Source organism: Mus musculus, chromosome 7, assembly GCF_000001635.26.
Source record: "Mus musculus strain C57BL/6J chromosome 7, GRCm38.p6 C57BL/6J".
In the NCBI taxonomy this organism is placed as follows: domain Eukaryota; kingdom Metazoa; phylum Chordata; class Mammalia; order Rodentia; family Muridae; genus Mus; species Mus musculus.
The window spans coordinates 73,807,101-73,824,154 of NC_000073.6; the positions used below are offsets into that span (position 1 = coordinate 73,807,101).

At 47.7% G+C, this 17,054-nt stretch overlaps 1 long non-coding RNA gene and 1 other non-coding gene across 2 annotated transcripts; one reads left to right on the forward strand and one right to left on the reverse strand.

The window, feature by feature from the left end:
- Positions 1 to 1,121: 1,121 nt before the first annotated feature.
- Gm10619 (predicted gene 10619) lies at positions 1,122 to 9,403 on the reverse strand. Its single transcript, NR_077222.1, has 4 exons — positions 8,837 to 9,403; positions 4,411 to 4,474; positions 3,267 to 3,370; positions 1,122 to 3,082 (listed from the first exon to the last, which is right to left on the reverse strand). It is a non-coding gene; the product is annotated as a predicted gene 10619 (long non-coding RNA).
- Positions 9,404 to 12,489: 3,086 nt separating this feature from the next.
- On the forward strand, positions 12,490 to 12,541 carry Mir7234 (microRNA 7234). The gene has a single exon (NR_106093.1). It is a non-coding gene; the product is annotated as a microRNA 7234 (primary transcript).
- The last annotated feature ends 4,513 nt before the right edge of the window (positions 12,542 to 17,054 follow it).

Genomic DNA, 17,054 nt, shown 5'->3' on the forward strand with positions numbered 1-17,054 from the left:
TAGCTTACATCTCTTTAAAAAAACCCAAAAAACCAAACCTCTGAAAAGTAGTTTCCTGTGTCCTTCAAAAAATACAGATTTCCAAAATGTCACCCCAGTAAACAACCACTGACATGCGGTATGTGACAGCTTACTACAAGTCGGGTTGTTTGCCCCTTCAAGTGTTTCTAACTGGCAACAGTGAAGCCATGCCATTCTGGTTCCCCTTGTTTCAGATTTGACTTTCCCTGTGCTCCAGTTCATTGACATCAACTGGCAATCCTAAAATACGAAATGAGGAATTTATGAACAAGTTTATTATGTGCAGTTCTGAGTAGTCTAATGAAATTTTGTGTTGCCCTCCATGTCTTCTAGGCTGTCAATCACCACTTTGACCCTCCTACTAGTAGTCCCTTAGAGCTGTGTCCTGTTCTTCAGGTCCACAGTCATTATAATAAGCTATTATGGCGGCTTATTGCTTGAGTTCAGGTAACTATCATGTAAATGATAGCCTGGAGGTCTCAGACCAACGATACTGACATTGTTACAATCATTGTTAATCTCTTATTGTGCCTAATTCCAAGCTAGAGTTTATTGTATGTATAAGAAATACACAGTTAAACTTAGGTGTGATGTATTCCCATTTTCAGGCATCACTGGGAATCTTGGAACATGTTTGAGCAGATATGGGGAGCCTATCCCACCAGCACACAAGGGACTCACGTCTCTGTGTCTTTTCTAAGTCATAAGCAGATATGAATGGCTATCAAACTCACATTTACCCACGGTAGACATTCTTCTGTGATAACAGACAGGGGCTGTGTACCTTGTCTTGTTGGTAAAGTGGAGATTTCCTACTACATTGGTAGAGGGCTCGGAATTGATTGCATTTAGCACATTTCAAAGCATGTCTAACTATTGACACTCAATATAAGCAACCTGACTTGATGGTATTTCCAAAAGACTCTTTTTGGGCTATGATGCTAAATCCTGGTTTCCAGTGTATAATATCTGCCAAGATGGCCCTGATTAAATTTAACCAAGAAATGGCATTTATCAAAACTTTAAAAATTCAAGATTACAAAAGTGTGAAACATAACTATGTCAAAAGTGTATGATTTAAACCACAAAGGCTTCAGACTGGACGGCACCTCTCCTTTATTCTCTCCCCAAATTACTTTCTATCCAGGTCTAATATAATAAGCTTTAGTTCATCAACAAAGATTAGTTTTTATGGCCATGAGAAATTTATAATTTTATAAGTGACCTTTAACAGATTATTTTTTTTCTTTTGGCTGAAGACTGTTACTCAACAGTGTTTCTAGAAGCCAGGCATAAGAGGTATGGTGAGAAGAACATCTAGAAAAGAAATCTGGAGGTTGTGGTTGGGGTCTGCCACAAGGGAACACATGCCAGTATGGCTTGGTGTATTTAGGCTTCTAACCATCCCAGCTGCATCCTACAAACATTTAAGGAAGTGATGAACAGGGGCAATTGAGATAATTTGCATGATCCCAGCCCCAAGGGCGGGAATAAGGTTAGTGTTTTCTAGATGAATCCTATGTATCACTTAACAAGTGCTACTTATGAGTTAGAGGTTGACGAATATTTCTTTTTCTAGAATAGTAGGTCCAGTGGAAAGTATCCTTTCCAACTCTAAAAATAGAGTGCTCCATGAGGTGTGGTATAAAAACTCACACAAGTTTGGTTAGATTTGGTTTGATAAGCCCTTAGTGAAATATCAGGGCTAACCTGAAGATCACCATATGGTCACCATATGGTGACCAGATTCTCCAAGCAGGTATCATGGCCCCAAACACATACAGAAGGAATAAATACAGTTGGCTCCACATTTGGAATATTGTGAGAAGCTAATCTCTTCTCTTAAACAAGCCTCTCCTCTTAGTTACGCAGCAGCAGGATGGAAGTACTCATTTAAGACGTGTGGAGAATATTCCAGAACCTGTCTGACCTGCCTTCAAGTCACCTGAAGGCCTAAACCAGTTACATGAATGCTAGGTGAGCCTACTGACCCAGGGTTAGGGATTTAACGGGAAAAGACCTCACTTCTAGGTGCCAGTGATACACCTTGGCTTTTTGGCGTGGGTGGATCAAATTAAGACACAGAGCAACATGTGAAGATGTGCTCTGTGAAAGGAACTCCAGAGTGAACTGGGGTGTGAGAATGGGTGATACTCTGTACAGGGTGTGGTGCAGGGAGAAAGCAGCTCCTGGCCCAGCCACACAGGGGTGCATCTTGGATATGCTCTGGCAGTGGTTGTGGAGTACTCCCTGGTTTTTCCCTCAGGGAGTGCCAACCTATCTTTTTAATGAAAGGAGACCAGGTAGAGTCTGTGGACCAGGGCCTGACCAGTGCTAAACAGTGCCACCATGTGGCAGAGATAAAGGCCCAACATGGGGAGCCGGTGAGGGTCCAACTCTCTACTGGACATTTATAACTCAGTCCTCACCAAGAGGAGCCCAACCAAAGCGAGGATTGTTTGAATCAAGCTCCTGGCAGTCAAACTTTGTGGTCAAATGAGGGACTTCTCAAGGACTCTCCCTGGAGAAGGTGTGTTCAGCACAAAGCCAGAGCTGTGCCCAAGATGCATCTTTGTGCATCCTGAAAAGTGGGTGCTTGCTTGTAGGGCCAGAATTGACCTGGGGCCAAAGTCCATTTAGAGTTAGCCTACAAGTAAGTTTGACTGTTTTCAGTTGAAAGCACAAGGAAGGGGTAAGTTTGCCAACTGAACACAACATGGGATGTAACTCTTTGGAAGGACTTAATTCACCTCCTACTTTGGGCTCACACCCAGTGAAAAGGGTCTCTGAGGAGACCTCAAGCCAGAAGTAAAATGTGTGTGTAGCATTACCACTTCTGGAAGTTTCTACCCACCCTGGGCCAAGACACACATTCCTGGCTGGATTCACACTGTTTCCATGTCTTCTTTGTCCGCCTTCCTCTTCCTTTGATGGGGAGGACATGTTCAGGTGGATGGGGAGGAAGGGAGAAGAGGCCTACCTGAGCCTTGGGTGAGTTAGGTTAAGCAAGAGAACGGTTGCCATGGCTTATGAAGGTCTCCCAATGATATGGGTCTTGTATCTGGGATGGGAGTTGGATGAGAAGGGCAAAGAGAAAAAGCTTAGGAGATTGACACCCTCCAGGGGACCCGGGGTGAGAGCCAGCACCAACAAATGGACACCTCTGGCACCTCCCCTCACATCTTCCCCTGGTTCTCACAGGGTGGCATGTCTTACCACTTACACTGTTGGGGAGTGCTGCTTACATGAAGTTGGAGCCAACATCCATCATAAAGCAGCATGCTGTCAATTCCCTGAATATAGTTCCCAAGTACTTCAAATCCATTGAACAAAGGATTGATAGAGGTATCTGTGAAGAAATCAGTGCAAGCCAGAAGGGTGTGCTGTGTTAGGGTTTGGATCTAAAGTGTCCCTCCAAAGCCATGTGTAGGCAGTGGTGACTGACTGATGATGGGCTTTGGGTTCTGGTTCAGTGGGTTACTCCACTGTACCAGATGAGTGGGCTGATGAGAGGTGAAGGGAACTTGGATGGCAGTGTGAGTGGAAAGGCCCTTGAATGCACACCCTAGGATACTATCTACCGAGTAACTCTGCTCTACCACACACATTGTGTGCTATAATGTTCTGCCTCAACACAAGCCCACAGTGATGGGGCCAAGTGACTATGGACCAAAGCCTTGGAAACCATGAGCCAATTAAACCTCTTTTCCTTTAAGTGATTTTTCTCAGGCATTTTGTCACAGCAGTGGAAAGCTAACATAGGGCAGGACCGAGTTGAGTCAGGAGATTATTTTACTCTCCCTGTTGAGTTTGGGAATAGATACAAGTGGCTATCAGTTTATGCTGATGAGGGAAGAGAGGCACGGGCTTGGACCTGGTTTTATACCAGGAGGGAATATACCCCATACTTTAGGCTGTTGCCTTTGTGCCTGTCTTTTCCGACTGCACTGTGCATTGCTGGTACCATATATCCATTAGAAGCACCAAGCCAATGCTTAGGAGATAGAAAGGACCAAGTATGTGCCCTTGGCCCCATTCAGGATGTTGGAGCTGGGTGCACTGGACCTTGGCACTGAAGACACGGGACAAATGGTACAAGAAGAAAAAGCTGACAGGGTTTCAGATGGTGGCTCGCTCACTAGAGCTGTAGAGTCATCTGCAGCCCACCCTGTCCAAAGATCACAATTTTTAGATCCTAGAAAATTGCGACCTGCAGGGGTCTGAGCCTTTCAGAGACCAGGTCCAGGCAACATCTATGACTCCAGCATTCATCAATTATCCAGCCTATGGTGGCTTCCAGACCCTTAGTGGAACAAGGTGAATTTCCGGGAGTTGAGTCATGGCCCGTGACTTGAGGATGGCTGTCAAGTCTAAGCCACCTCTACTTACTTGGGATTTAGTACCAGGAGAGGAAAAGGAAATGCTCAGACACAGGAAGCCGATTCTCTGATGCCTAAAGAGAAGGAAGGGACGTTGAGTGTGGGCGGTGTGCAGACAGTAGATAAGCTAATCAATTCATCCTTGGCTAGGGCTTCAGCTAAATGGTGAAGAGTCATACAGAGAACCTTTCTGGGTCCTATTTTCAAATACTAGCAAGCCCCTCATTGCAATGTGGTACTCACCTCTCCCATCCCGGGAGACCTGGATGTCACCTTTGACCCTAACACCACTGCTATTCAACCAATTATAGCAAGCCCTTCTCTTCAGCCCGGCAATTTTTAAGTCAACATCTGACCTCAGCCTCCAGGCTCAACCCTTCCAGGCCTTTCCATGGGCCTGACACTCCATTCTTCCCTGGAGCCACTTAGTACCTATTAACTCCTTCCTCATAAAGTCTCCAAATAGCTTCCCATTGCCCACAGATTAAAGTCCAAACTCTGTAACTTGGTGTGAGGGCTGCATCTCTTTCCTCATGCTCTGGGCCTCCTATCTTTCTCCACAGCCACCTTCCATTCCCTGTCTGGAAGTGTCTGCAGTTGTTTCTGAGCCCTTCCTGTGCATTCTTACCTCCAGTGACTCCCTTCCTAACCTCACAAGCCCGGTCTGTTTCCTCCCTTGCAAGCTTGCCTGCCTCTGTAACCCTTCTCTCCAAAGACACTGTAAATTCCCTGTGGGCATGGATTGTGTTTTATGGGTCTAGAGCCTGCAGCTTGCCCGAGTTTGAAGGTTTCCGAGAGTCTCCTGTGACCTTCAAGCACAGACCTTGGGGTGGTGGTGATCCTAACAATCGAGGCACACTCCACACAAAGGTCACCTCTGGACTGGGAAAGACCTGGCTGATAGGACGCTCGCATAGACATGCAAAGATAGGGAAGAAGATAGTGGAGGAGTGGCCTGGCCTTTGTGTTCTGGATGGAGCTTGGGAACTTCTGTACCGAAAGATCAAGGAATACCAGAGTGAGTATCCCAGCCCCAGAGTGGCCTGAGTCACAGTCACTATATCAACTTCAGTTTTAAGGATATCTTGAATGGCCAGAGCTGAGAAGGGGGCAGGTTTATACATGACAAGTACCATACATTTAAGCAGAGTGACTGTCACAGCTAATACAGGAAAGTCCACTCTCTAGGGCAGGACAGAGAGGAAAGAAAGCAGATGTATGCATAGGCACCTGGACAGCTTAGGGAAACTGGAGGCAGAGCCCCCCAGTCCTCTCCTGTTCTCCTCACTGCAGATGGCAGCAGGTGCCTGGGCAGACCAGAACACGTACAGGCTTCCCTGTGTTAAGTGATGGCTAGTGGCTGTAATTAACTCCCACCTCTTGCTGGATCCTCAAGGCCAAGGGTGGTGGTTCTTGCCCAAAAGAGTTTTCTGGGTGGAAAAGAATGTCATCTATGATCCGAAAGGTGGGTCCTCTGCATGTCTGAGAAGGAAGAGCAAAGGCTATACCAGGATCTGCTTGGTCTGTGGTGCCAGTCAGCCCTCGTCAGAGAAAAGCGCTAGCTCTAAACAGGAACAGAGAGGGTGACTTTCCCTTCGTCCTCCACACACTGACTTTTCCCTGCCTATCCACTCTCTTCCCACCAGAACTGCTGTGAGTACCCTGTGCTCAGACCCCAGTCTCCTTCTAATTTCTGTCAATGGGAAGAGATGGATGGGGAGGATAGGGACTGAGAGGGAAAGAAGGCAGCCATGGAGAGAGAGGATGCAGCCCGTGCCTTCTGTGAGGCTTTGCTGGGGGACCAAGAATCCCCTGCGAGCCAGAGCATCCATTCCACAGGCCTTGAAGTAGAGAGGGCTCTTGGGTCATTCATTTCTGGTTTGGAACTTTCTCCGTTTCCCTTGGAGAATTAAAAGGCTGTCTGGAGTGCAGGGCTCAACAAAGCACATCGCCTGTCTCATACAGCAGTGTTGTTTATACTGTAGGGCATGAACCATTAGTGGGTTGTGAAATCAATTTAGTGGTTTACAGCCAGCGCTGGAGAAGGAGGACAAAGACTTCGGTATGACAAAGAGCTTTAAGAATGCCTCCCTAATTTCCCGACAAGCCAATTACCTATCTGTGTGTGCCCTTATATAGGTGCATATATTGGACCAAGCGCCTTCATGTAAGTCCACATGTTTTTGTTTTAAAAGACTAACTTGAAGTTACTCCTCTTTCAGAAGCCGACACTGGTGGCTCTGGGCACGTCTTTCATCTTGAGTGCCCATTCCTCTTTCTCCTATGCTTAGAATCTATTTTAATTTTTTTTCCTTAAGTTGACTTTGCTTTAAAATGGAAAAAAAAAATCCAGCCAGAGTAAGATGTTGTCCTCTGAACCCAGCTGGTTTGGGAGGAGGGAGCAGGAACAAGTGCTACGGGTGAAGTCAGGAGTGAGTGACAGGGTCTGTTTTAGTCTCATGGACCCAAATAGATGGTGGGGCCTTCCTAGAATCAGGTGACCACCTTCAATCTGGCCTGTGGACAGGACTGAGTCAGGGAGCTGCCTCAGAGTACTCTGTCTACATTCTGTGGCTCTGCTTTGCTTTGAGGGTGGGGCGAGAGTGCTGTGTGGTATCTGCTTGCATTGGAGATGTATAGGCTGGGAAAAAAAGGGAGCCCAGGGGAATCAGAGAATGGTGAAGCCAATAGTTAAGCAAATGCCTGCGGCCTCCTGGGACATACTGGTTGCCGATTTGGGGGCTGGGCTCCAGACAGCAGGTGGACTGGGAAGACTGAACAGCCCCTAGGAAATCACCTGGAGAAGCCAGAGGTTTGAGGCCTCCCAGCAGAATAAAGTTAAAGTGCCCAAGAAAAAGGCCATTACAGACAACCCAAGGGACTGGGGGTGAGGTGGGGTGGGGTGGGTGGGGACCCTCCTCCATCCCCGGAACTATTCTGTGATCAAAGCTGCGGCCTCGAAGCTATGAGCCGTTTCTGAGAAAGAGAAAACAGGGCAAGACCATGCGATGTGTTGCAGAGACGTACTACAAATCCCAAGGCTAGCGTGAAGCAGGTCAGTGAGAGCCAATGCAGTTGTGCTGTGGACTGTTGTGCACTGTTGTGCACTGGGAAGCCCTGTGGTGAGAGCAGTTGCCTGTAGGTAGGGTAGCTCACAGGCACTTCTGAGTCAGGTAGAGGTGTAACACAAAGAGGGGACAAGGTCCACTAAGGTTACTGAGTACCTTAAACACTGATTTGAATATTGCCTATCTGTCATATATTCACTTTAGCCAGAAGCCTGACTTTAGCAAAGATACAGAGTTATGTTTATAAGTTATGGGGGACACTCGGGGACGAGGGGACTTTTTCAAAGATGCATCTGGGCTTAGGGCAGCGTTTGATTACAACTGAATTGGTTTGGACTCTTCAGCAGAAGCTCCAAGTACAGAAATGCTTATCAGAGTTCCCTGTTCTTCGCTTCTTTCACAAGAAAGGCCCTTTCTCCAATTCCCTCTACCCGTGTCTCCCCCAGGACCTTCTGCTCCCTGCTCAAGGACTACAGTCTCCCTGGCATTCAATACACAAAAAGGGCAGAAAAATGAACCAGACAAAGAGAAGGTACACATGCTTGGGTGTTTTGTTCCCATGACTAAGTTGACAGTCTTGTATACTTCCGAGACTTGGGCTTTATTTAGTTCTGTCCCACTTGGGAGATACGAAGTGATCCCGAGGAAGGGGCTTCATCGCTTGGCTCACGCTGCAGCAAGAACAGCTTCGGCATTCTCATTACTCAGGTCTCTTCCCCATGAACATGGGTGGAGCGCCCGTCTCCACTGGTCAGCATTGTACCCCAAGTTGGGAAATACGAGACTGGTGGACACCTGAGCTCTTGGCCTCTAGCATGTTCTGTGTTGTCAGGAGAAGACAAACACAGAATGGAAGAGAGAATGATAATGGCTAGGGTGAGGTCACACAGAAACACCTGCAAGTTTTGCATTTCTTGTTTTTGCTTTTAGAGTGGGGAGAACTTTTGCAGCTTAAACTTCTGGCTGCGTGGGGAGAAATGTAGAGGCCTTTGGAGAAATTACACCCCACCACCCCATGCTTCTATGTTCACTGTGGCCTTTAGTTGACTAAGCTACTTCATATGCGCCCCCTCCCCCGCCCCCCACATACCCAAGAGAGGGCAGGGATTATTGAGCTGGAGAAATGAAGTAACTGACTCAGAATCCATACCATCAACATAGTTGCTTTGTATAAAAACACAGATGTTTGAGAAAAACCCAAAGGTTTGAGACGACACTGTTGTCATTCTGGCAGAACGTCCTGAATGACAACCTGTCCCCCATGAATCCCAGTCAATGGTTTGGCATCCTTAAATTCTGTGATGAGGTACCCTAACCACAGAGTAATAAAATTTCAAATGGACCACAGTGACAACTGTTAGCACCTACATTATCCAGTCACGTGGACCTGTTGCAGGAACTGCCAGACGTTTAGTTTAGCCTGGAGGCAAAGCGAGCCTCCTGGGATACTGTAGCTTGAACGAAGACTGTTCCACAAACTCTTGCATCTAGTATACCATCAGCATATGCATAGTGGAACAGGCATTTGGCCACGGAAGTCTCTTCCCATCCAGTCTTGTTTTCTCCCAGCTCCTTTGAACCCAACATTGCTAATTTTTTTCTGATAAAAAAAATACAGGCTTGGCATGAACTTCATCTTGATTTATAGTATTCACTTATAATTCAGCTCCAGGGATAGCTATTATCCCTGTCTGTTGGGTTATAAAAGAGCTGGTTTGTGTAATGGATGGCAAACCAGATTTGCCTCTGAGTCCAGGAGATAGCAGTGGGTTCACCTCTTTCTGTTTTTTGACCCCTTCTTCTTTGCAGGCCCCGGGGGCCAGGTGAATAGTTGTCTGTCTCTTCCCTCCGTCACTTCCCCTCAAACGCACACCTGCCCTTTGCCTAGGACTGTGGATTCTGCCGTCTTGGAGCTTTGCTGTGTGACAGTTTTTTCAACTGCCCTTGGAATGTTGTGAAAATTCTCAGCAGTTGGCACCCTGGTTCTATAGCTGGGTGGAATCTCAGATCCCAAGGGCTGTAGTCCAGATCATAGTGGGGTCCCAGCAGTTGGGTCACTGGAAATGCTCAGTCCACTTAATGACAATTCCCATTACAGGTTTCAGGGTGGTCACTGCCTTATCAAAAGTCTTGCTAAAAAACCCTCTGATACGGGAATCCTAGTGTGCTGGGTAGTGGAGGCTGTGGTATTGGGACTTTGGCCTTGACACAACCCTTTCCCCGCCCCTTCTCTTGTTTAAGGTTTGCTATGGCTCACATACTTCCAGGCAGACAGCTGAGTACCTGCTGCCTGCAGAGAAGGGTCTGGGGTGGAGGTTCAGTGTCAGGTTTAATACGTGTTGCCTTTTGCCCAGCAACGACATGTGCCCCACCTCTGGGGAGCTGGCCACTGACAGATCTTGGCAGCCTGGCAGGGTGGGCTGCTGGCTTCTTAGTCTTAGTGCTTTGCTCCTGTGCACTGGGGTGGGGAGCATCCTAGGGAGGGCTAGAGAAGAGGCTGCCACGAACGCATGGCCTTAAACACCCCTAGGAGCCTCTGCAGTGCCATCTACCCTGTATCAAGGCCTGCACACTGCACAGGTCATCTGAGAGACAGAGGCCTTTCTTTTTAAATAGCACACATAAAAAGACAGTGGCTTCGTAAGGCCTCATTTGGAGATTGAATTTTTGAAAAAGCCTTTGGCTCAAGGCACTCTGGGAATGAGGTTCAGGACACAGGGCTCACCTGTGCTAGCCACCCCCTTCGCATGTCAGTCCTGGGCACTTTTGGAGGGGGTCTCCTGCCAGAGACTCACCTCCTTTCTCCCCTGGTAGATCAAGGCCTTACAGACTCTTCGGCAAGTTTTGTGGAATAGCTAGATGTCTTTGCTGCCTTGGGCTGAACTGAATGCAAAGGGGGACACAGGGGTAGCTGCCTTCTAAGTGAGGAACCATCATTATCTTCACAGTTACAACAGGAGCAAAGAAACTTCGACAAAAGCTTTCCACTCAGGCCTGCGATGTGTTCAGACCTAAAAAGAGTTGCAGCTGTAGGGCTATAGCTTAGCATGGGCTTCCTATTCTGGTGATAACTGCTACTGGTACATGGCCCAGGCCAAGCCTCATTCTAAGTGTAGACTACCATGACTGTCTGCTTAGAACGGCTGTGTCCCTACCCCTAGCCCAGAGAGTTGATTTGGAAGAAAAGCCCAGGTTCAGTTTCACTTCAGTTGAAATGATCACTCTACCCTGGCTATGACAGAATGACAGAGGGCTATCTATGCTGGGACTGTGCCCTTCCTTAGCCAGATCCTGGAGAAGAAAGGACACAGCCCGGCCAGGGGCTGGGGAGAAAGGACTCATCGGCTATGCTGGGGAGCCTGGCTTTCGGGCTTAGGCACAGAGATGGGAGTGAGCAGATGCGGCAGAACCTAGGAAACAAGGGAAGGGATGTTCACAGAGGAAACTAGGATGGGAGGGAATGGGGTTGCTTCTCTCTGGATTTTATCCCGTAGACTCTGGTGAACAGCTGGGCAGATGGAAGGGTTTAGGTGGGTCATGCCAGATGCAACAGATGCAATTCATTGGCTCTAGTCTATAGGAGACAGATCTCAGTGAGGTCAGGATTGGGGTCAAAAGAAGGAAGGCTTTGACAGTGGAGAAGGGCAAGAAGAAAAGCCTCAAGAAGTGCACATGCAGAGGGAGGTGAGCTGAGATAAGATGCCATTATCTAAAAAATAAAATAAAATTAAATTAAAAATTAAAAATGGAGTTGGCAGGTGAGTTTTGGTGGAACTCTACATCCAGGGGCCTCTTTAACAAGAGGGCAAGGGCAGATTCCAGGGACATGAGTGTGGAGGGGGAAGTTGAGGCGCAAGACCAGAAGCAGAAGGAAGTGGGGAGGTGGGTAGCTTCTTGGGAATCCAGAAGAGCATGGTCCTATGTAAGAGAACTAACTCTCCACATGCCTCAGAAGGGCGAAGTACCGGCTCTCTCCTGCCAGCGGCTTAATGAGCTCTTTGTCTCCCAATATATATAGCAGTGTGTCTCTCACACACTGTGGTTGCTAAATTAATGTCTGAACACAGATGTAAGGGAGAGCACGTGGTAAGAGGGTGGCCCGAGAGAACCCTAGTGGATTTGGCAATGTTGGAATGGGATAGATGGGATGTCGGACGGGTTTTGGGAAAAAGACTGCTGGTTGGAGGGAGAGAGGGAGGAAGAGGGCAGGACTTGGGGCGGAGCCTCAGTGTGGTGGGGGCAGAAGGGAGGCAGTCTTCCTCGGCTTCTTGTGGAAGTTTACCCAAGACAGGAAGGGAAAACACACAGCCAAAACCTTGAGGTTGGAGCACATTTAAGGGATGAAAATGGATGCTTATTGACTCTTCCATCTCTCTTCAAATGTTGCATGTTCCTTGTAGAACACGTAGGGAAGTGTTTATGAGAGATTGCCTGTAATTTCAGCCATGGTGCCGGCTGGCTGCATCGCTCATATCCTGGGATGCATGTGGCCCTTGGGTGGCATGTTGGACACACATCTGGTACTGTTAAGCTTTAATTTCTTTCCAGGCCTTTGTTCCTTTCCTCAACATAAAAATTGCGGCGGCGGCGGTGGTGGTGGTGGTGGTGGTGGTGGTGGTGGTGGTGGTGGTGGTCTTGTCATTGGTAGGAATGGCATCACTAAGAACTGTATTCTACAACAGTATCTTTCTTGCTTAATTTCTTGAAAACGTTTCTGTATTCAACATCCCTTAAATATTACCCATCTCCTTTAAACCTAAGATCCAAGCAAGTGGTTCAAAATGCAATAGCTTCCAGAGACCACTCTGGGGAAGGCGCCCTTTCTGCCCCTGCTTCTGAATCACTAGGCTTCCTTTCCAGGCTGTAACTTTTTAGAGGAGAAAGTTCTAGTATGTAAGTAATCGAGAAACGACTAAAAAAACGACCTGCCGTGTTGCCTATGTAGAGACACTAGGGCCTCATTTTCTATTGTCTGCGAGACTTCCACAGTTCTCCTTGTGGCCAAATCGTGCATGCGCACCTTGTTTTCTCCAAAGACGTTTCTAGGTAGAAACGTCTTTCTAGGGTAGAAGGACAAAGCACGTTCCTGGAAGCGGTGCTCCTGGAAAAGAAAACTTCCAAGGTCATATTTTCTTTCTGAGGAAGTTTATCAAACAGATGGTGCGCTCCGAGCGACGAGCACAGCGGCTCATACCCTGATTCTGCCCTCCGCCTGTCAAAAGTCACTCCCTCGAATGGTGCCCACCGTAGTTGGAGGGGACAGGGAAGGGAGATGCCAGCGAGCATCTCTAATCCTCACCAGTGAGCTGTCTTTTAGATGATGTGAGTGGCATTTTTGGTGGTGGTGGTGGGGGGGGATGGGAAATTGTAAGTGCTGACTCCCCTGGCACTGCTCCCCTGGGAGCTCGTGGACGATGACAGCGCCATGGCTAGAGGTGGCTGTGCCACCAGGAAACACAAAACTAGGGGACAAGCCTTTTTTTTTCTCATTAATTTATTTATTCACTTTACTTTCCAAACATAAGCCCTCACCCCCTCACATAACTCCGGCCCTACTTCCTACTCTCCTCTGAGAAGGGGGAAACACCACCCCCGTCCCTGCAACCCCCGTGCAACCAGGTATCAATCCATCCTGGCACATCAGTCACTGTAGGACTAGGCTCATCCTCTCCCACAGATGCCAGACAAGGCAGCCCAGTGTGAGGAACGGGATCCACAGGCAACAGTCAGGGACAGCCCCTGCTCCAGATGTTGGGGGAGCCCACATGAAGACCAAGCTGTACTTTTGCTACATATGTGCAGGGTTGCAGCAGAGGGGGGAGGGCTAGCCCCAGCCCATGTCTTTGGTTGGTGGGTCAGTCTCTGGGAGCCCCTGAGGGCCCAGGTTAGTTGACTCTGTTGGTCTTCTTGTGGGGTACAAAGGGAAGGGTCGCTGCCTTGCAGACTGGGTTATTGTTTGTGTGCTTTCCCCTCTTGAAGAGACAATGTGAGACTTCTTTTTCTGGCAGCTGTTCAGGGTGCTGTTGAGAGTTCTCGTGAAGGTTTGCAGAGAGTTGGTGGAGGTGGGGGAGGGGGAGGGGGAGGAGGAGGGAAGGGGGGGTCACTGCTCTAGGTAGGTGACTCCAGCTGCTTTATAGACTTTGTCCACTGCTCAGTCTCTGGGGTGGGAGCATGTGCCCTGCTGCCCTCTGACTAGGACTGCTTCATGACTCCTGATGGCAGAAGAGAAGCCAAGGGCGGCTTCCTCTTGCCCTTCTGAGGGTGCAAAGGTGGGAGTCATAGGAAGATGCCACTCTTATTTCCAGGTGAGCTAGAGCATCAACAGGGATAGATTATTTTTCTCCTTTGTGTTCACTCCCTCTTTGGGTTACTCTTAAAAATTCCTGCTGCTAGCTGGCTGGTGGTGGGGAAACTTCCTTCTGACTCTTCTGCTCTATGTGCTATTCAAGAGGAAGAGTCTCTTTCCTAAGGAATATGTGACAGCATAAGAGATGCGTTACAGCCAAGATATCTTGGCTTCTATTATGCAATTTCTTCTCTGGGTTAACATTGTCAGGGACCTCTGTGATGCTTGTAGATCTAAGTCTGGGAGGTGAAACTCCTTCATGGCCCATCAGCATCCCCAGTGACTATAGTGCCTTTAAGGCTCACTGCTTAGCTGGATTCAGAGGGTGATGAGCATTTGTGAGTTGTAACTTGCTTGGAAACCTGACTTGAATCTTCAATTATTGCCAGTTTTCAAACCTTGCTGTTCCTGGGACTTAAAACAGAGATTTGTCTCAGGTATCATCAGGCCCTGAACCTCAGCTTGGCTCTTCATTTGTTTCTGTATTAGTGTCCTAGGTTTGCTGTCAAAAGGATTCTACAAAGTGGACAGCTCCAGACAGAGTACTTCTTCTCTCCTGGTTCTGGAGACCAGAAGTCCAAAATCAAGGTACTGGCAGGGTTGGCGCCTTCTGGGATCTTTGAAGGAAAGTCCATTTCAAATCTCTTTCCTAGCTTCTGGTGGCTGCTGGCAGCCCCTTGGCGCCCCTCTTTTGTGGGCACATTGTTTTAATCTGCCCCGGCAGCACACAGTGCTCTCCTCTCTCTGTATCTGTCTTTGTGTGCTTCTCACAAGGACATCAGCAATTGGATTTGGAGCCTGATCTGATTTAGAGAGCTTTTTGAGGGGTTGCTATTTAGACCTCTCTGCCTTCAGACCACTTCTCTCTCAGATTCTGTTGTTTTTCTCAGGCCTCTCTTAGAAGGAATGCTTCATTTTTGCTCCCAAGGTCTCCAGTGACTTCCCCACGACCCACAGAATAAAATCCTGTCTCTCTAGTTCCACTTTAGGAGGCCCACCATAGTCTGGTCCCAGCGATGTTTTTGATTTTGTGTGTCTATGCCTCTACACATACCCTCCAGGTCCATGGGAAAGGTCTCCTGCATTGTGGAATTTGTTGTCTGTGTCACGGACTTGCTACTACCACTCTGTCTGCTTCTTAGATGCTTTCCTTCAATGCTGCCTGTGTCGTGTCTTTCTGAGGAGAACATTTGTAAGCTGCTCTGAATTGCAGACTTGGCTGTTGATATACTCTGCCCAGTTCCTCATTTGGAGTGATCCTCCAAATGGGGTCTGCATGTCACCCAGAGCCTGTTTGCTATGCTTTCTTAGGCTTTTGGATCTGGCCAGCCTTGAATCATATGAAACTGGAAGCCAAGAGACACTGGCTGTAGTAGGGAAGTATCTGTGTCGGGGAACCACTGTCTATCCCCGTATGGGCCTTAGCAACATTAGTAGACAGACCAAAGAGATGAGAGAGGAGGAAGAAGAGACTGAAGGACATCAACACGTTTCAATAGCAGCTCTGATAGAGACCCTGGAAACCTGAAAACTTTAAAATAACAAAGAGGGTTTTTTCCTTGCAGTGTTGAGATCAAGCCCCGGGCCGTGGCCCATGCTGAGCAAGAGTGGCACTGCTGGCCCGGTGGTGGCAGCGGCGGCGCACGCCTTTAATTCCAGCACTTGGGAGGCAGAGGCAGGCGGATTTCTGAGTTCGAGGCCAGCCTGGTCTGCAGAGTGAGTTCCAGGACAGCCAGGGCTACACAGAGAAACCCTGTCTCAAAAAAAAAAAAAAAAAAAAAAAAAGTGGCACTGCTAAGCTACAACCCCAGCCCAATGAGACATTTTTTTTCCTTCTGTAATTGCTCTCAGTGTCTTTTGCTAGCTCTCAGTAAGTACAATGACCAGAGAGCCCTTCCTTGCCAGGTCTTGGCAATGGTTTTATGAGTTGGATGTAGAAACCCAGGCTAAGGCAAACACCCAGGTAAAGCTGCTGCTTGCCTCCCCCAGATAGCTTATGGATAACCTTATATGATCATTTTGAGCTTGTCGACTCCATAGAACTTTACATGTCTGCTCTCACCTTGCTAGGTTACGTTAGAAACAGGTAGCCCTGAATGCCATTTAAATTAGATTTTTTTCTTGTTTTTGGAGGTTGTATCTAAACCTCACAACAGTTGCCTACTGATCTTGATCTCTTGCCAGTTGGGCATTTCAACGGTCAGTGTTCTATGCAGGAGGAGGTGTGTAGGTGGATTTTCCTGTCAGCGAGGCTTCCCTGTTAGATATTTATGTATTCGCCTCCTAGTCCTAGTGGCAACCTTGTTCAAGTTAAACAACTAAAACAGAGGGAACAACTTGAGTACAAGCCTGTCCTAGTCATCTGCATAAAGAATGTATAGGAATTTGAAGTGTTTTGAGACTCAGGAAGGAAAGAGGAGAGCGCCTGAGACCAAGGGCCAAGTTGGCGACTCTGTCCTTAAGCACTCATATCCCGTCCCCACTGCGTCCTACCACCAGAACCTTCCTTTTAACAAAAGTACAAAAACCATGTAACACAAAACAGAATATGAGATCTTTCAATGACCGTGTTCATGCTGTGACTAGGAAATGCTCGCTAGGGCAAAAACTTTCATGCAGGTGAGCTAACAACCTGTTATCATTGCTCCAAAGGTACAGAGTTGAAGTGGGTGTCAGTAACACAGGCAGGCTGGGTTACTTCAACTTCAGCTTCACTTAGGGAGACAAGAATTCTGGTATTTCTGTGTTTCCTTTTCCAACTAGACAGTAAATTCCTTACAGGAAAGGATGAGGTCCATTTGGCTTTGTATCTCTGGGTAGCCACTTAGTGGCGGGGATGTAAGAACACTGGAAACACTTTCGTTTAGAATTACAGGACTCTCCAAACAGCCATATCCCTTTAAACAGAGGACATCAGGCATCCATATTTCTTGACTGCTTACAAATATTTGATACAAGGGTTCTGTCTCCATTAATGGGGTTGGTAACGAGGGCTCCATGTCTCAAGAGTCAGGGGCCATGGAGTAATGGGTGAGAAGTATTAATGCTGGTGAGAGGTTACAGAATGAATGGAGGGATGGAGGGTGTAATTTTTCCCTAGGCAGATGTGAGTGTACATCTGCATGCCACTGATGAAATGCCAAAACTACAATGATTCTAGCCAAGTCTAGCTTGGTGAACCAATGAGTTTATTGGGGTTACTTAGAGGAGCACTCAAAGGCAGCTGCCTCACCAGAAAGC